General features: G+C 38.8%; 1 protein-coding gene and 1 long non-coding RNA gene across 9 annotated transcripts in view; both read right to left on the bottom strand.

The window, feature by feature from the left end:
• Nucleotides 1-20,708, bottom strand: part of LOC117208264 — a 392,468-nt gene that overhangs the window by 338,835 nt on the left and 32,925 nt on the right. The gene's annotated exons all lie outside the window — the stretch shown is intronic.
• LOC117208271 lies at nucleotides 8,434-11,944 on the bottom strand. The gene is made up of 2 exons (XR_004487655.1): nucleotides 11,553-11,944; nucleotides 8,434-11,307 (listed from the first exon to the last, which is right to left on the bottom strand). It is a non-coding gene; the product is annotated as an uncharacterized LOC117208271 (long non-coding RNA).

Here is a 20,708-nt window from a genome sequence, read left to right as displayed (position 1 = left end):
CAAAATTTATCAAAGAATCACGCAAACATACTGACAACTACATAATTACCTAACATTTTACAAACGCGACACAAGTTCCAATCAGAGGTTACTTAGGTTAAAAGTGTAAAAGGAAAAGAGAAAGAAGCTGCTCGATTTGGTAGAGTCACGCCGCGTGGTCGAGATTCACTCGGACAGGCTTATTAAATTCCACGGCACACAACTAGAAATCCAATGTTACGACGCGCGACCGTCTGAATTCTCGCACGTGCTTGAAGTCGTTCCTCCTCGCTGAATCACTCTGGCTGGATACGGTACTCCTCTGAGGAATATCGCACCGGTATGTCTTGTGTATGAAACGGCCATGCAACGAAAGTTCGAGCGCACTTGGAGCTGTCGCGCGCGCATCTCTATACATATTTACATGATACACGAAAGCCGTGTGTGTCTGTTGGCGCGTGACGAACAGGCTGGCGTATCCGGACTGGTTGCACGTGCGCGTTTCGCGTTTCCCGCTGGTGAACGCCACGTGGGCGACGAGAGCCATCGCGAGACAAAAGACCCGGACGGAACCAGCCCCTTTTCAGCCACCGAAGGTCCATTGTAATGAGTTCGAAGGAGGAACGACGCGTGAAAGCCTGGAGAGTGCCTTCGTTTCAAGAGCGAGTTTCACGAGCCACGTATTCAAAAACGATGTCCCTAATCCTTCGTGTCCGGCGCCCGTTTCTTTTCGCGGTGAAATCGATGTTTTTGATGGCGAGGTGATTCATCGTGCGACGTAGAAACGTGGAATATGTATACTGCCGGTCATAAGTATCAGGGCATTTGCTTTCTGTTACTTTTATTGGAAGATTTGATCAGATTGTATTTTATTTGATATTTTAAGCACGTTATAGACGCATAATCAGAACGAAATAATAAAATTCTAAATAAAGTGAGTAGAAAATAGAAGCGCTGGAAAGCATCTAATTTGTGGATATTTTGAACTAAATGTTAACAGGTGTTGCGGTACTTATGATCGGCAATGACAATATTTGAACACTGCGTGCCATCACCGAAAGTAACTAAGATAAGCACATATTAAGATAAATGAAACACCCTGTATGTTTTATTATGATTTTAGGCTTTCGCGTATAAGACAAAGGTGTCCAACAGTAGTTAGGTATATCCTCGTATTGATTTAGCACCGCAGATAGATCTTTCAGAACCATAGCTAAGACAAAAAGTTGTTTTCCTAAAAAATAAGTCAAGGAAATCCTTGGAACTTAAAAAGCATTCCAACGATCTCATTGACTATTGATCTTTTAAATTGTTCATGGATAATTTATGATGTATGCTGATCACCTTAAATTGATCCGCATTAATAAAGTGCTCCACGTAATGTTTTTTCATTTCTCATGATATGTTGAGGTATTTGAAGTTTCTCGTATCATTTACCATTTAAGTCAAGTTGTATTGTACCGGCTGTATTTGAAATTTCAATGTACGTTTTACATTCGAACATAGGCAGGAGCAGTTGCACTTAACAGGTGCGTCACCACAGAAAAACCGTGATCCAAGGATGATAAGCTTTATTATACCATTCAACCTTTTTCCACCGTTACTTTTTGCCCCCTTCGATCGAGGAATAGATACGGCTGGAACCCGATCGCGTGACTCATATCACTGTGAAAGAAAAAAGAATCGATCGACCGTATCAAGATTCGAACTCTGATCTTTTCGTTCTCTCGTATCTAATATTTAATAAACGACCAATCGCTCGGAACTGGTTCAATTTAATTGGATGACTGGCTGAAAATTCGTCGGTTTTAATTTTACGAATGCCAATTGGACGTGTCGATAACTGGATAGATTCTTTCGACAAAATTCGTTCGAATATTCTTACGAGTGGAAAAAGAAACCACTGTCGTCCCGTACGATTTACGATCAATTACAGAACGATAACGTTTCAAGCCTAATAAGTTTCACGTTTGCAAATATTTGCATCGACACGCGTATTTGCGTATCAAAAGACATTTTGCAATGGTTAAGAACGCCCGTATCTGCAGATAAGCGCGTTAAAGGCGTAACAGCGAACCGTTATAACTCTGGCACATAATAAATATCGTATCCCAACTCCGTTGCAAAATGCATATTCCGCAGTGAGAACGAGTTTCGATCCCGCGCGATGGATTTATTGGCCCATTTTATAAACCCCGTTTATCGTCATCCAACAAAAGATAGACCTAAGATTTTCCCTGGGATAACGACATGACTCGTTATTTTAATTTCGCGAAAACGCGATGCAATGCGCGACGCAATATAATCGTGTCGAAAGATCTCGCTGCATTTCAGATAATAACGTGCCTACCGATCGATCGATAGATTCTCAAAACTAAAAAGATTATACTGCTTACTGATTACGACAAAGTCTCGTTACTATGAATAGGATATACTGTTTACTATGTATTTACCGTGCATACAGGGTGGCTTGGAAATCGGGGTACAATCGAAAAGTGAGTGATTTCACATAAAAGAAATAAGTAAAACGTTTGATATGAAGTACCTCGTCACAGGGCTTGTTTAGTAGAAACTCATTTCGAAAATGATTCTGAAAGATGATTTTGGAAATTGATTTTGAAAATTGATTCTGAAAATTTGATATGTTATTCCATTAGTGGTTTCTGTTAGAGTTAGTGCTGATCAGATGAAGAATAAAAAAACGAAAATTTGCGAAGACATGTATTACTCTAAATATGCCACTGTCGGTACTTAAACATATTAGATAGCGTGGACGGAATTACTTCACTAATTACTGCATACATCACTGACAGTTAAATATACAACACACAATTCTACTCGTTCTAACCAATTTAACTTTGCAAATCGGTTTTTCCCAAAACCAATGCCTCGGTCGAAAAATCTTCGTAGCAAACATTTTATATAGAATCATTTTGTCTTCGGTTGCATTACAGTTTTCGTTCCACCCTGTATATTATTTGCACACTGTCACACACGTTTCTGTCTCCCATAAATCGTTCGATCATTGACATTTTCTTCTGGACTTTACGTAACATCCGTTAATTATCTCCGTACAATCGACTCGGGTGACCCAATTAATCGTTCGCGTTGCAACAAATGCCATAGCTAACGGGAGAAAGGGGCTTCACCTTGCGAACCTTCCTCATAGTTATTGATTATTCATTAACTCAGCGGAAGAGAGAACTGCCCCAGATATTTCCCGACGTTCGGCTTATCTCGCCGACGGTTATCAATCGCACGTCTTTCATCCTTCGATCATCGTGACTTCGGATGTCTGTCCGCGATCAAAAACCACTTACAGAGATAAATTCGCGCGAAGCGCAAGAATGTTGATCGAATTCGATTCGTGTAATTCACCGTGAAGTGATTCGCGTCCGAGAAAGATATACGTTGATAGCACAGATCTGTTTTGCGATACGACTCTCGTTTCATCTTTTCGATCATCGCTGCACCATATTTTTTAAGATACATAAATGATATTCTTCAAATATCATGATTCATGGTAATTTCAATATTGTTCGATGCTAAATCAGGATCAAATTTAATGATGCTATCCGTGTCTATATATATACGTATTTTATTACTATTATTATCATTCGCCTGCTTTTTTCTCAGATATGCACGTTAAGATAAAGACGTATCGTTCTTATCGTTATCGAGAAAAAGTGAACACGGGAGTAAAGTGATTGTTAAAGCTGCCATAAGAATTTAATACCTGTGTCATCGAATTCCGTGTTGACCAAAATCTTATGGGTCTTAATTTTGATTTTTCGGTATTAGTCTTAAGCGCGCTTTTCGAGAGACATGGAACTACAAGGGAAAACTAACGTTTCCATTTACAATATTATCGTATCCCTTCTTCCCTTTCTTCTTTATTACGAGCCACGTTATTTTAAATAGATACGTATTATTGGTCAGACAATCGAAATATAGCAAAATCTTGATTATTCGAACTAATCATGGCACACGCTATTCAGACAGTCAAATAACTTTGTTTTCATATTAGAGGTCATTTACTTCCAACTACTTTATAAATATCCATTGAAACACGACTAAAAGTTTTCGAATAAAAACAATACAATTTCATTCAATGCCTATTCTTACTTCCTAATCCTTTTTTGCAAGAGACTATCTTTAAATTGTCCATAAAACAATGTTGTTGTAATTGAGCGAGGTTCTACCGTAATACTAAACAGACGAAGACGACAAATGCATGATCACGGTCATGGTAGGATTAAAAAAGCAAGGTCGCGTAGCAAAGAGCCTAACCAAGTCCGCATGAAACATGTTCGTCACGACGTTTTCTTCGTGACTGGCGCGTTCACCGTTTAATTGTAGCATTGTGAAATTAATTAGAAAAACGTTGACCGGGCGCAAACGAGACCGTCCGATTTATTCTGGCTGCACGTTAATCGATATGCTGGAAGCAAGAATCGATGCCTGTTTGCATAATGCGCTCTCTCGATGGCTCTACACCACGGAAAAAGTAGGACGTTCCTTTCATCGAATTGGCAATTCGCATGACGAAATATCGTACAATTATCGTAACGCGACAATTAAAGTTATCACACACGTGTCGTGCTGTTGTACGATAAACTGGACATGTTATGTATATTATGGAAATTGAAAACAATTGACTTGGAAATGTACGTTAAATCATAATAAAATTGCCCGATAGAAGATTCTGCGACGAATTTGTTAATATCAGAAAAGATAATTATTTCTCTCAGAAAAATATCGTTTACCTGTGTAACTGTAATATCCTTTAAATCTTTTTTATCGGAGAACTGAGGATAATCAGGTCTTTCAGAAACCGAACTGATCAACCTTTTGCTAATTTCTCAATTTCGTTATTCGAATGAATGACCAATGTTCAATTCTAAAAAAAAAAAAAAAGAATCATCTACTTGCATAAATTGGTTCGTCGTAAAAGTTACACGAATAAGGATAAATTTCAAGATGAAGTTAAGAAGAAGCGATGCTTATCGCATTATCGCTTTTCTCTGCTTTCCAATCACGGAGTTGGCTGCAGCAATGCAGCTTCGGAATGGCTCACGCACACGTGCTGATATTCCCCTGAAAATGTAAAAGCCCGGATTCCACAAAATCGAGTCATCTACCTACAAAGACTATAACTCTACTTATCTAACGAGAAGTTAACTAGACAGTAGTAGTCTTAGGATTCGATTCAAGACAATCGTCTAGTTGAAAGGGACGCAACCGATGTATACGACGATCCGTGCCAGCTCCTCGATAATTAAAGCAGCAAGCAAACGGAAGCGACCCGAATAATTTTCGAACCAGTTTCGCGGGCAAGAAGGAAGCTGCACGGCACGTGACTACTAACGACAATCATTCCAGCGACTTTCGACACGCGTATCCGGTCCGACGAGATCGGCTGGCAACGATCAGAAATTCAGAACTTGTCCCTGGCAGCCGGACGAACGACTGTCCGCTGGTATACGAGGCGAAAAACCGGTGCATTGACTTTGCTATGACGTAAAAGAACACGGCCCGTTTCTTGTACAGAACGTCTGCGGAGTTCCTTTCAATGGGAGTCACTTCGATTCACGTTTATTCGACTTCCTCCCGTACCTCGAGACGCGACCATTGGCGTACGCCCCGACGAAGGTGCGACAACCCTTTGTCTCGCAAAAATGTTTGAAGACGGTGGAACCTCAAACAAAGGGTCGCACACCCTTTCAGACGAATACGACGGTTTTTTAAAGGAGTCCGAGCAATACACCACCATGGTAATGCATCTCCACCGAGTCTTGAATAGTACGACTTTGAAAGTTGTTTTTGGCAGCCAGAATTATTATTTTGCGTTGTTTTTTGTCATGTATTTGGCTTTGTGAATTTTCACGTAAGGGAGGAATTTTGCATCGAAAGCCTTCGAACCTCAACGAAGAAAAATAGTCCTCCATAAACAATGTTTTTCACATTTCGTAGACAAACTTGATTTTTTATTCGGTCAAGTCGAACTTTTTACCGTTGTAGACTTTCCAAAAATATGAAAAAATTCTGGCATACAGTGACTCAGAAAAATATATCGCTTTTAGATTTGAATCAGCTTTGCCAATATTTTGACAGTCGTTTCTCATTACGATACTAATGAAATTTTAAAATGTCTGGTATAACACATAGAATATATTCGTGAGAAGTTTCCTATAAGTCTTCAAATATTTCACGAGCCATTGTACTTATCGATGAGTCTATTACACAACTATTTGATTACCTAAAGTATCACTTAGTAAAATTAAAGATCGCAAGGAAGAAAATCCAAGGATGACATTTCGTTTACTACGACTCCACATTGCGATTAGTATAAATCGATACGTACTAACTTTTAAATACAAATTGTTTACACATTAAAATTCAATTTAAAAGAAACAAATTCATGTGATTCCCATAATTAGAAGCTGTTTTATCTCTTGAATCGCGAAGTAGATTTCCATGGGGATTACGAGCGTAAAAGCGTTGTTGCGATTCATCGATGAATCTTACGTAACTCCGGCAACCTACCTTTAATCGAGTAGAAAGCAACGCCCCGTGTGCAGCCCTTGGTGCCTACAGCACTGCGCATGTACCTCCCGACCACCGCACTGGCGAAGGTCAAAGAATGCAACTGGGATGGTTAATATAAGCTTCGATTGAAATGCAACTCGCGAACGAGACGAGGACGCCGACCAGTCTGCGCAGTGCGTTCCACGTTCGAAATTCATCTCGCTTCCTTCTTATCGAAACTCTACCTCCTTTGCCTTCCCTTCATCGGCCAACTCGCCATGGAATGCTTAATATGACGATACCATAACTCATCGTACTCCAACACGACGCGTCTCTCCATGTTATCCATGTAAAACTTTGGTTTATCTACTTTAATCCTTTTCATATCTAATTTCATTTTCCCTAGGTATCGTCGTCTTTTAGTTTATTATTCATATATTTTCCGATATGTTTTGACATATCGTTGACGCTATACCGTAAAGTAAATTTTACCTGATCCTGAATTCCTTTTTGTACGTGAAAGGGTAATTTCTTTTTTCGAAGCTTCGCTTTGCTTAGAAATAACGCGCGTTCCTTCGGAATTTAAAAAATTCTGCTTTCAGTCGCTGCTTCAGCACGCGTCGTTCGTTCGTCCGAGTTGAGAACGTAGCAACAGAGCGTCGTTTAGTTATGCACATTCTTCCGTAGGACGTAACAGTTGCGTTACATCGCGTCATTCCCTTATCCCTGGGCTTTCAACGTCACCTTTGACACAAGTTGCGCGCAGTCGGTAGTCGCAGTTAACATCTGCCGCCGCGCCACAACCAGGAAACCGAGGGACATTGTTGTCCAGACTTGCAATGGCAAGACACGTACGACGATTGTTAATTCGCGACAGTACAAAATATCCGACGGCTATAAGAAGCACGTAAGTACGTGTTCGATGAAGACGTACGAATCAGTAAAGACCTTGACGCTTATTGTCCTATTGTTCGGATCGAGTTCATAGGTCAATTGTATGGAATAATACCGACCGACATTTCAATATTGAGACAGCAACATGTGGAACACTTACGGTAACAACGAGTCGAGAGCGTCTTATAAAAGAAACGATCATTGTTAAAGAACCGTCGGGGATTTGCAATTAACAATAAGCGATAAGATAAAATTAATTTAATGAAAAGAGAACGGTATATTTAATGAAGATATTTAAAGGTTGCGGTATACGCTTCATTGTCGCATAATGGGCGACAGACTATTCAAGATTCGAGGTTTCAATTTAAATAGAATTCGAACAGCAGGAATCCGATTAACTCGGTCGCTAGGAACTAATTATAAACCAAACGATTCCAAACATCTGGATACCACGTAATAGTAGTCTGGAATCGTAGGAGTTCGTGCAAACCACAGTCTCAAGAATCAACATAGTAATACCGATTCGAGGCAGCAGGAACAACATGATCTTGATATCGTGAGATTTACCACGGGTTACCATCGAGTTGATCAAAATCCACGACTATGAGATGGTCTGGAGCCGAGAGAAAGATCTGACTTAAAACATTCTACTGTTGAAAGATCGCAAACTTTGTAACTTTCGAGTCGTAGAACTCGATTCGATCTACGTCAAGGTCGACAGTCCACGATATTTATGATTCGATTAATACGAGATGGATCTCGCTATTTTGGGTTCGTGATGATGGAGATCCTAGGTTTTCTGGGTCTGTTTCAGGTATCGCATTCTCACGATACTTCGATTCTTTTATAGTTTCTGCGATAATTTCTATAACCCCTTTATTCCACTTCTAGAATTCTAAATTTAGACTTATTCTATTTAATTCTGCGAATATTGCGTTTTTACAGTATCAGTTTCTTCACACGTTTAACTATTAGAAACCTTATTATGGAGGTAATGAGTTGGAAAATAAATTATCTCGCTGTGGTAACTAACCTGTTTTATTTCATCAAATCCATAACTGTATACAATTACTTAGATGCAAACATGGGAAAGCTGTCTTAAAGCTAGAATTGCAAAATGATTAATACTCGCATTTTTACGTCTCTTCGATGAATCCAATTTATTCGAGACTTTGAACCACGTATACTCGCGTAAACAAGATCATATTAAAATTTCAATGCATTCGTCATACAAATATATAACGCAATTTTTCACTTTTTTTTCTCTCCTATAATTAGTTTATTTTTTCATCCTCCTGAAAGGCATCAGCCATACTCTGAAATTATCAAGATCGAACATTGATCTGCATGCTCTTTCTCTCAGTAATAAAAACCACGAGTCATTGAATTTCATACGAACCTTACGCGAACACCGATACACAATGGAATAATACTTTCGAGATCTCGATAAAGGAGCAGGATTCAACGTACAGTGAAACAAGAAAAAGAAACACTTATTAATGTCCGCTCGATACCATCACTCGATGACTAAGCAACGATAATAAATCCAAGACCCATCGTTCCTACACAAATAAACATGTGCATACCCAAATGTTTTTCGCGACTTTTGAAAGATTTCGAAGAATGACGGGGATCAATGAATCGTATGTATCTGGAACTGAATCAGAATCCTGGTGGTTGCCAACGAGACGACGGAACCATGGCATGGCTCAACAACGAAACGATGAATGGCAGCGATTGGGGGAAAAAAGCCAATGTAAAAAGTAACAGAGACCCTCCGCGATCACAACGCGACATCCAAGAGCAAGAAGTTGGCTGTTCGCTACCTCCGGATTACCAGTTTATCGCAGCCTTAATCAATCGGCCATAAATTGGCAGGCTGTCCCGGCTTAGTTGGAAAGAGGACCGACCACCGCTGCTGGTTTGTCGTTGATCCATCGCTTCCGATTTCTTGGCGATAGAGGCTCGCTTCTCCCGGCGGATATTCATTTTTCACCAGAAGCGCAGGCCAGCCCTCATTTTTCGTAAAACGATCACCGCGAAACGAGGCCCACATCCGCTTTTGTTTCTCCATTTTTCTCGTCCCTTTCGGCCTTTCCATTCCACCGGTCCGTCACGACGTCATTTAACGACTCGTCGTTCGTTATTCGTTCCACGAAAACTGGGCCTGGCCTCTCGCTAAAATGCAATTAAGTCGCTTCTCTCTAACGTCATTTTTCGATAAAAAAAAGAAGAACTGTAAAAATTGTGTGTTCGTTAATTGCGAACGATCGAACGATATCGGTGAAAATACTGTCGAATTTTGAGGTCTGACTTCCGCATGATCTTCCCGTATTTCTACAAAAATTTCCAATATTGTAAATGACAGATAATATCGTCAGTAAAAAATCAGTAAATACCGTTGTGGTGTAGTATATCTCGATCTATCGCAAGGCAAGGTAAAATATACTTTTTTCGCTTCTGATAAATATCCTTTGCTTGAAATCTACGGAAGTAAAACTTAGTGTCTTGTCGGATTGTGGCGGTTAAAGGACAGATGACAGATGTAACTTCCTGAGCTTCGTGAAACTATTAACAGATCGTCCGTGAAGGCCATCAACGGTTATTTAAAGTCACCGTTTAAGACTTGTCAGACTCGAAGAATGAAATTCGTGAAAATAGTCGTGAGTACCGTGACCTAAATTCTCGTACGTATTACGTACGATCGTTTGCATGGCGAGGTCAAGAGTGCAACCGAGCGACCCTTGTGGCGGTCGTATTTCGCATTTCCAATTTTTCCAAGCCTTTTAGAGGCTCTGTTTTCTTCTTCGCCTCTAGGAAACAGGAATTCTATATTCGAAATAGTCGAATTCTTGGAAGTTTCCGTAATCGTGTTCGGATATAATAGAAAATTGAGCCAATACTACTTGGCTGGTTTCGGAACCGAGGGAAATATCTTGGCTCGATTGGCTTTCACAAGATCGGAGATTCCGGTTGTGTGCGAGGCGACACAGAACATCTTCGCTGATTCCAAAAGAAACTTTTCCTATTCGTTCGAGCTCGCTTCGAGAACACCGATGAACTTGCTGAAACATGAACCCATTAAGACTAAATCGTAACGTCTATGTTTACTAATTTATACAGTAACTCGCGAATATTCGAACGCTTTAACAAACATTTTGTATGCGTTTTGTACGAAACATGAAATTTCATTAGCGTTGCAACGAGACACGGCTATTGTGACTACGTTAGTATTTGAAAATTACAAGATATCTTTGTGTATTAGACTCATTTTTACACCTTCAGATTCCATACAAATGGATAAACATTCTACAAATTTTACAAATATCGATTTTTATTTAACATGTAACAACCATCCATAAGTGTAAATATCTGTATAATCGTCCCTGTGAATTACAAACTTTTGACTTTCAATTTGTGCTTTACGCGTTGATTCACCAACAGCAAACTTCCTACCGCGTCAAATTATTCCAAATATATTCGATATACGAGCCATTCGAAGGACCTTCCAATTATCATAATTAGGGGCAAACGCCCTCCAAACAACTTGATCGTCCGTTAGACGAAAGTTAGACGAAATGATCGCAGGCCGGATCCAAGAAAGATGCTTCTTTCGTTCATACATTATGCAGAGAATTCCGACACTCCCGTATGATTCCACGAACAAACGTAGCGATCTCATCCATCAGCTGAGCTACACGGTTGTCGTTGCTTAGCTCGATGTACCGATAAATCTATTCGATATACGTTCACGTACCACGCACAACGATTCGTTTTGTTTTCAACGGATGCAAAACTCGCAGGACGACGCGGCTCTTCGACCTTACGTGGTGAGTGCAATCGACGAAATTGCAGATTCCGATCAATACACTCTGGCAATTTGCTCTTCAATCTCGTTACGTCTAACTGCAATGCAGTTGCTTTCAGTTAGTATAGATCGACTGTGAAATTTATTTTCGCTACACAAGCCAACGTATTTGGGAGGGAGGGGGGGTCACGAGCGGATCATCGTTACGAGACGAAGTAACGATTTCTCGTTTGCATCAACGTACGAGTATCGACATCGAGCTCCTTTACAATTTATTGTTTTATTTTATTCGCGCATGGGATAGATAACAATTGAATTTTAAAACTGCTCGTCGTTCTCTTACCTTGTGATCTTTATTTGTCTTCGTTTCCTTTGAAAGCTTCGAAGTGTTCCGTAATCGTGATTTATGCGTTCAACGAAACCTTGCGTCTCTTCTGCTTGCGACGGCGCTTGTGAATTAAAAGCAATGCAAAGTGCCAAGTTACGAAACGCCGGCATGAGAGATCAATTATTCTTGCACCAGCTATCGGTCTTAATCATCGCGAGATTTCACCTAACTCAGGCTCCTTGCAATTATATCAAGTTGTGAAAGCAGGAACGAGCTCTGCCACAGAGTTCCTATCGTAGGCACCGAATCTAAGCGATTATTTCGCTGCGCTTCGCCTCGCCTCTAAATCTGCGGTTGGCAAGATTCCCGCGTTCGATCGGTCTACCCGAGCAATTTACTTTTAAGTCCACGTTCATCCCCGACAGCAACGTATCGATCCTTAAACGATCACAATCCCTTCCAACTTATTGATTTTAACATATTTTGCTCGGTTTAAAAAGTTAACCTCCTTCTACGAGAAAAATTATTCGAGGGTCATAAAAAATTCCGATCAACCGGACGAACGATCGACGTTGGATGGAAGAAGGAAAAAAGAAAAGGAAATTCGCATTCTTTTGATTCGACGCGAGTTCAATCTCACAAAACCCGAAAAAACTGCCAAAAAAATCCCAATCAATCTCTTTCATCGCGCGTTATATCGAAACAAAGCGTGGCATTTCATTTCTATGCAACGTATTTTCGACGATCAGCGCTGCAAATGGAATAAATTCCACAAATATCCTCGAATTTCGCTTGCTTTTGCTCGTTCATTCTTTTCTATCTTTCTCTTTATTTTTTTATCATTGAGTTCTGCAAAATCAGCACACTCTTGCACGTACAATTGGACGAATATTATTACTAAAAATTCTCTACAACTCACAAGTTACCAATAAGTGTAAAGTCTCCTTTATTACAGTTACAGTTTTGGATTTTGGTAATAAAAGTCATTCAAGTTTATACATAAATCTGACAAATGACCAATAATTTGATTATTCCATGTGACGTAAAGTTGCAACATTGTAAAAAAGAGATGTATAACCAGCAACTTGTAACTTTCCATTTTACCGATATTATTAGTCCAGGAATTATTGTACAAGAGGTTGGTAACGACATCTGATAACAACCATAGTGATCGTTAAATAACATCTAGTTATATCCACCAGCATTGTGGATCGATTACGTAACGCTCGTACCGCTACAATACTTATGAATCGACACAGCGAACCTGAATGGCCATGCTCTTGAATTCTAAATGCGAGATTGGCAAGATTCCCAAATTCGATTTTCGCATCCCGCTAATTTGCTCATCGATCTCGTAGCACTGCGGCTGTCGCGCGATTTCTAATTAGATCTAAGAACGTCATGAATTATCGTTCTATCTAAAGAATACCAAATGTTCATAAATATATCCATACGACACTTTGTGCAACACAAAATGGAAGCAAGTCGTGTTTACCTGCTAAACTTGTACATAACGTAATAGACGATGTAGAATTGTTAGCTCTTAGTCTTAAGGATTAGAATTTTGTATTTGTACAAAATAACGATTCAAAATGCCAAGCAGAAAATTGTGAAAATGAATTGCAAGAATTGCATATAGATAATAAATTATCCGCTATATAATTGTTCGATTTGAAACACATCGAAAAGATAAAAAATGAATGAAACGTTTCAGTTTAAATTATTGACAGGGTGCTATCAAAAACAACGACATACAGAACATGATAAAGCGAAATACGCTCGGTCAGATTCTAATTACGATATTGGAAATATGAGTTCTTTACAGCTTAATGTTCCAAGCGATGTTTAATAATCTCCAGATCATTTATCAAGGTTTACCTTGTTTTTTTTTTTTTTTTCTAAGCTCCCTAATACCTACAAACGGATGTGTATGTTCGATCGAAAGCACAAAAAGAACTTAGGCAAACAGATTTTTCATCCAGGAGGAAGAACATTTCTCCGCAATGAGAGCAAAAAATCTTCTTCAGCGAATCCTTTTATCCCAAGGATATTGTTTGACCGTCCTCAAGTAGAAATCCTACCCTCGAAAATCAAAAGACGAATGTAGCACACGCTTCTCGTTTCTCTCTAAGATACGCGAAGCTTGAAAAATCGGACGTCTCGCTGCAAGGATCGAGAACACGTATTGTCCCCAATGTTCTATCATCGACAGGGACACGTAAATCTTCGAAAGAAATTCGAGCGAACGTCACCGAAATTCCATCGAGTTACGTTCGTTCGTTTAAGATCGACGATGACGACATAACACCCTGAATGCAGCAATGGAAAAGTTTGCAGGCGGTCTGGCCGTAAACCGAATTTATGACGAGCGCGGATGGAACTTGATAATATTTCGCGCATAGCGTTGGATACTTTTATGGGAACTCGTTTGTTTCCCTCTAAATTTCCGTGGATAAATTGACGCGTTATTGCGTTGCAGATATTCAAATGGCTGTCGTTAATTGCGACATTATTCACCTCGATAGCCTGAGTGCTGACGTAGGCATCACTGATAGAGGAATTTCATGCCTAAATTTATGATTTGGAAATATGCATTAGCCATCGAGATGATAGGAATTGCTACATAAGATCTAAGTTTAACTCTTTACGGCCGTGAGATTTCATTCTGAATCAGAGATTCGAATAACTTTTGAAAAAACTACGTTTTTTTCATTTAAGAGGAATAATTCAAGTTAGAGCGGCTTAAATTTTGTTTCATATATATGGTCTTCGTCGTACATCTTCTATACTTCGCTAGATCAAAAATCTTGTACTGTTAATTAAGTTAATGTTCGTTTTATAGATGGTTCTTTTATAATTCGCTAGATCGTCAATTCGATACTCGATAACAATTTGATATTCGACAGATTTCTTCCTAATAAGCAATTCTACGATATCCAGGTTTCGTCGTAACGAAAAACGCGGTCGATTTAAAATTTTAACTCGATATCACAGCGTGTTTCGGCCGCGCTGCCCTCCAGGAGGATTCGATCGTCCACTTGCTAAAAAATGCTCTACGTCAACGAAGGGTAGAATTGAATAGCTGATATCCTTTCTACCGCAGGTTCTCCCGTGAAATCCGGCGATTCTTCGCTGCTCGAACACGTTGAAATTTTAATAATTGCCACGAGCGATTCTCTCCCTTCTCGTGAAACAGTCTCGTTGTGAGAAGCGTCGAGAGGATTCGCGCATTGAACGACCGATTCAACGCGAAAGAGCGCGGAAAATTTGGCGTTTCGCCGGCTGTGATTTCAGCCAACGATATATGTATATTTCGCGCGGGCAACGTAATTACCTGTGCAACGTGGCCAAGGAAAATATGGCAGAGCGCGGCGCGCAAATAAAAGCTTCAAGGTACGCGCGTTTAATTAAATTTCAACGGTACGCTGGTGTGGCTTAAACAAATTCGAAGCTCATCGATTTTGCTGGAAAAACGAAGGATCCCGTGAAAAATACGCTTGTAGACAAATACTCTGTACCGTTTCGATGTTTACGTTTTAATTCTCGCGTTTAAATTCGCATCCTCTTCGATCTCAGGCTGACACGATCGATCCAGTAGCAGATTATATAAAGGCTGCGCGTGCAATTAACAACATGTGTTGCCGATTACCGTCGGACTAAACGTTTCGCACGACATGAATGAGTATTAATAGGTCCAGGCGAAACCTGCAGCGATCGATAGGGTTATCCGCTGGAACGTTCGCAAATAGTCGCCTAAAGGTTCGAGCCGATGGTTGCAAACCATCTCGTGAAAGTGCATAGACAATGAGAAAATACGATTTGATTTCTATGCTTTTAAAAATGATTCTTCCCTTTACGATAATGTGACCAACGTGCCAATGGCGAAATAGTTGGACATTAATCAATCGAGGATCAAGCAATAGTTTATTATAATATTATAAATACTTCAAATTCCTTAAATTGCATGAAATTGAAGAACTATAGAACAATTACATATATCACTCGATTTTGAAAATTACCTTCTTTTTACAAGAACATTTTACAAATTTACAATAACATTAACATAAATGTACAATAAACCACGATATAGCATAGGCGTCTATAACAGTACAATGTATAAACAACAAATTATTGTTACTAACAGACTTATTACATTCCGCAAACAGAATAAAACACACTAATAAGAAAACGGTAAAGATCTGTACAAAAGACGTCCAGGATAAGGATTATTACAAAACCTACCTCAATTTCATAAATAAAATAACGTAAGATTGAACGTACGTAAAAGCGAATAACGAAGAATATTTCAGTGCAATTTGTGTACAATTTTTCCAACGATGCAAAACCGTGCGCTGAAATCTCTTCAGCGAATGCTCCATCCATTCTCGGTTAAATTAAAAAAGATTCAGAGTCGTACGACTGGAACGTAATCGTTTTACGCGTAGAAGCATCGATACACCTGTGTACCACGATATAACCATAAACGTAACACGGCTCTACAGACAGAAGGAGAAATTATGTGTACGCGTTCCTCGGAGCAAATGCTACACGCCGGACCATCCTGCATATTAATTAATTAAGGGACATCAATTAACGGTCGCCCAATCGGGTCACCGCATTGTTCACTGAATCAAAACCACGTACATATAATGTAATATACACGATGTGAACTTGGACAGAAGCTGTGTTTATTTGCTGTTGAATGTAGCATACATTATTGTGCATATGCGTATTTGAGCACTTTTAAATTATTGCAAATATATAAAATATATTTCAAACGAACAATATTAAAATTCAATATATTTCCAACCAAGTACACATCAAAACTACCTTTTTCTTAAATTTTGAGATCAGATACGTGTCGTTCTTACTCTCTTGAATTCTATTGAGATATGTGTAATTTTGTGTGCTACACTGGATTAGCCGCGTAGTAGTGACACACATATATGAGTATGAGCGTGTGTGGGAGTAGGTGCGTGCGCAGCGTCTCGTAAAACAAAAGAATGCAACTGTTCCGTACGCATGGTGGTAAGAAGATGGTAACAAAAAGAGTGCTGAGACGCGTGCAATGGGTATCTATGAATATCTTGTAAATCACATATTAAATAAATCTGAAACTATTTTAATATCATTTCTACGTGTAATGTGAGTGTTCCTATACATTTATTTCGGCGACTAAGATCCAAAATTTTCAACAAACTGTATTTAGCAAATATCAATAACATTGTGTTAAGAGTATAATAAAAATATCTATAAATATATAAAAATAAATATATAATAAAAAATAAATAAGAGTATTAAAAAAGAGTATAATAAAAGTTTGTTATACTTCGTTCATTTCGTCTAGTAAAATAAACTAATTTATACAAATCTGAAGTTTGACTATTCGTAGGCTAATTATGTATTATAACATCGGTTTTGTCCAATTGATTTTATCACTGATACAACGTCTTGCATTTCAGGTTAGTTTCAATAACAAGAGCATCGAAACTCGATGTACTTAATGTCATCTACTAACTATTCCCATGTTCTCGATTAATCGTAAGATTCGTGAGTTAGATTTTTCAACGACACACGTAACGCATAAAGATAACTAGCCTTACGCCACACGCTTCGTTAATTGGATAACGATTTCTTCTACTTTCGATCGTAGCAGATCACGATCTACGAGTCGAGAATTGCCAACGCTTTAATTGCTTGCACGTGTGAAGTTCGCCAGCGATGTTATCGTGCTTCCGTTAATCGAGCAAAACTTCTTCGCTGCCCTAAGAAAACGCTTAGACATAAATTTCGAAGCGCAGAAACATAAATTCGATGCTCTGAGCGACTTGTAAAACGAAACGAACAGGTTTGATCGCATTAAAGAAACCTCCTTCCAACAATTTAATCTTGCAAATTCAACAACCTCACCTTCAAGCTTGTGCTAACCTTTATTTTGTAGTTCGAGTTCCTGGCGAGTTTAGCGTTTGAACTTTGACCTCGATTTTATCACGAGCCCGGGATCCACTCTAAATTCCCAAAATTCTTCCGCCGATTCTTCCTCGACTAATCTCGCGGATTACAGCGAATCCAGAGTCCACGGTGTGTGTTTCCGTGTACGTGTCTGGGTATTTTTAGTCAACACCTGTTCACCTTCGAGCGTATCTCGTGCGACTGCAATTTTTAGCGCTCTCGAAAAACGATAAGTGAGTAACGATCCTGCAAGGTGTCGGCCGCAAAAGGACCGGCTTATCGGTTCACGGACGTTTCGCGTCGGATTCTGAAAGCAAATGGAGAACCGTCGTCGTGTAAAAAGGAAAAGATAGAACTCTGATCACACTCACCACCATGGGAACCTCGATATCGGGGTGCGTAAGGATGTCGAGGATCGTTCTCCACTTTCATTACGATCGTGTTTTTTTTTCCTTTTCTCGCGCTTACCGCCCTTGCTTGGTTCATATTTTCTGAATAAAAGCCTGAATAAAAATGTTTCGATTTTCCTGACGGTATTTGAAATACATGGAGATAGACTGAGAAGGTTTGATTCGTTATCGATATTTTACCAACTGATTCATCATGGTCAATAGATTATACACATACGTATTTTAATTCAGATATATCCTAACAGTTCCATAACGTATGTCCTGTTTCTCCTCTTTTTATAGTGGAATCTCGCAATGCGTTTATTATTCTAATACGATTTTTGTACCTTGACAAAACAGGAATTTACGTTTTACCGGCTGAGTTAACTGTATATGATCGTTTGAAATATAGCAGCTAGATGCCAATTAGATTAAGACTGGATTAATTATATTAATAGAATTAGATTAAAAAGTTTCATTCCAAATAACGTTCATATATTTTGAAAGATTGCGAATACTTACATAGGCGACAATACAGGTACAGCGAAGTTACTCGAATTCAATAGTTCACGAGAACTTAGAGAAGGTTAACGTGATTTAAGTAAAGTCTTCTTACCCATGCATATACTTCAAAGGAACATAATTCATCGTCTTAAACTCTCCTCTAAATCTTCCGCTACCAAGCCTGTTTGACGTCGATACATGAAATATCGTAGAAACGTTCCCGTGACTATCCAAAGAGAATTCATAGTTCTAAGGAGCAAAAATTACCAGTTGCAGGTAATTAGAGGAACAACGAAAGAGCGGAAGAGAAAATAAGCGACGATTTAATGGCGCGCTGCGATTCCGCCAGGAGGATCCTAAACGATTAAGATCGAGCCACCACAGAGAGCCCTTTGTTCTTGCATTCCCGTTGCCCCGACATAAATATCGTCGAAACAGTAATTCGAGACCACCACCCCCTCTTGGGCTATTAAACCGGATTCGTACTCGCGCAGGAAGACCATGCTCCTTTTTGCACGAATTTCACCAGCTACCAACCCGCGCATAATTCACATTTTAATCCCAGTTGGACCAAAGAAGAAAGAAATCCGAGTCAAACGATCGTGTACTTCGAGTTTAAGGACGTATTTTTAATTCTATTATTCCGAATGAATTGAAACACGTTTATTTCGGCTTACAAACTTCGGCAGCAAAGTTTAGGATGCTACGGATGGAGCTATGTATTTTTCTCATGGTTGTGAAATTTAGTATATTTAGTATATTTAGAAGTTTGGGAATTTGAAAGTTAAAAAGCTCTAACGTCGGAAAGTTGGAAAGTTTGAAAGTTGCGAAACTTTGGAAATTAAAAAATTGCAATATTTAATCTCTCGAATATTTGAAGATTAAAAAATTACAATATGGCAAAGTTAAAAAACTCGAATACTGGGCAATTTAAAAGTTTAACAATTTAATCCAAGAAGACTCGAGGCTCTGAAATTTTATCTATTCGACATCTTATGTCGAGAAATTGATCATTAGCGACCGTTGAATTCGCTGATATCTCAACATTACAGCGGATTTATCATCGTGTCGCGCACTGTCCGACACTTTCTACGTGTAATTTCCGTTATCACTAATTTACGGTATGATTATTATTCTACGCGCAATAGGCACGATAAGCAGAAGATCGTAGATTATGTCTGGAACATCTATTGCTTACGCAACGCACATTTATCACAGCGTTCACTCAAAATGATTGTGACGTTCAAACGATTGTAAGTCAGTCACCGCAACGAAAGTTTCCATAAACGTGCAGTAATAAAAATCAAGCAATTATTACGAAACTTTAATACAATGATATTATAATCCATCCTACAATAATCCATCGATGCATTAAATATATTTATAAAACAATTCAAGAAACATATTGATTGTAATGTAACATGACAATTACATTCTATCGAAAGTTAGGTCTGTCACTTTCTATGATTACATTGCTAAACATTATAATAAATTTAGTAACATTCAATATCTATATAAAATTCTAATATAATAATCTATTAAATCAGAGCTATAATTTATTGAAAATCCAATATCGGAAGAGCGTATAGGAAATTTAATCTCTCGTAAAAAGAAGATATGAAGATATTGTATATTGTATTCTACAATTTTATTCTACATAGCTAAATTAATAAAATTCAATACAATGTGAAATTCCAATGTATTCAGATATCAGTTCTATTTATCTCAACGTACTATTGAATTTCCAAAATATTCCCAGATATCAGACACCGTTATTTCATACCACAATTAAATTTCCATTTAAATAGATTTCTATCAAAATCAAACGAAAATTCTATTCTTTGTTAAACATTTCCAATGAATATGCATGTCCCGTGACACGTCAGAGGAATTCAAAGAATTTTAATTGCGCTGGAGAATCTCTTGTAAATACAAAGGGCCGAGGTCAAGAAGGGTAAGCAACGGGAGCGGACTTTTCATCATTTCACGCACAAAGCAAATTCGAGACGCCTCTTTTCAAAGATTTACCCTGAAAGCGGTTGATCTCTTTAGAGGATTTAATGCATGCGACGTGAAGTAGTCGCTTTATATGCATTGCGGAAAAACACCGAGAAAACATTCTGGAAAACATGCTCGTCACTTGCCAATTTCACATTCGTGGACGCATGATCGCTACTTTAATTACTTCAACCATATCGAACCAGAAATCGTGACGCCAATACAAAACGTGCCAATATGATGTTTCCACACCTTTTTCGAAAATCTTTTTATTTTCATCGAAACTCTTCTTAACATTGAATACGCGTGATCCATAGCTTATTCTTCT

Source organism: Bombus bifarius, unplaced genomic scaffold, assembly GCF_011952205.1.
Source record: "Bombus bifarius isolate JDL3187 unplaced genomic scaffold, Bbif_JDL3187 scf7180000008058, whole genome shotgun sequence".
NCBI lineage: Eukaryota > Metazoa > Arthropoda > Insecta > Hymenoptera > Apidae > Bombus > Bombus bifarius.
Note: the sequence above shows the minus strand (reverse complement) of the source record. Positions and strands in the feature narration are given on the sequence as shown.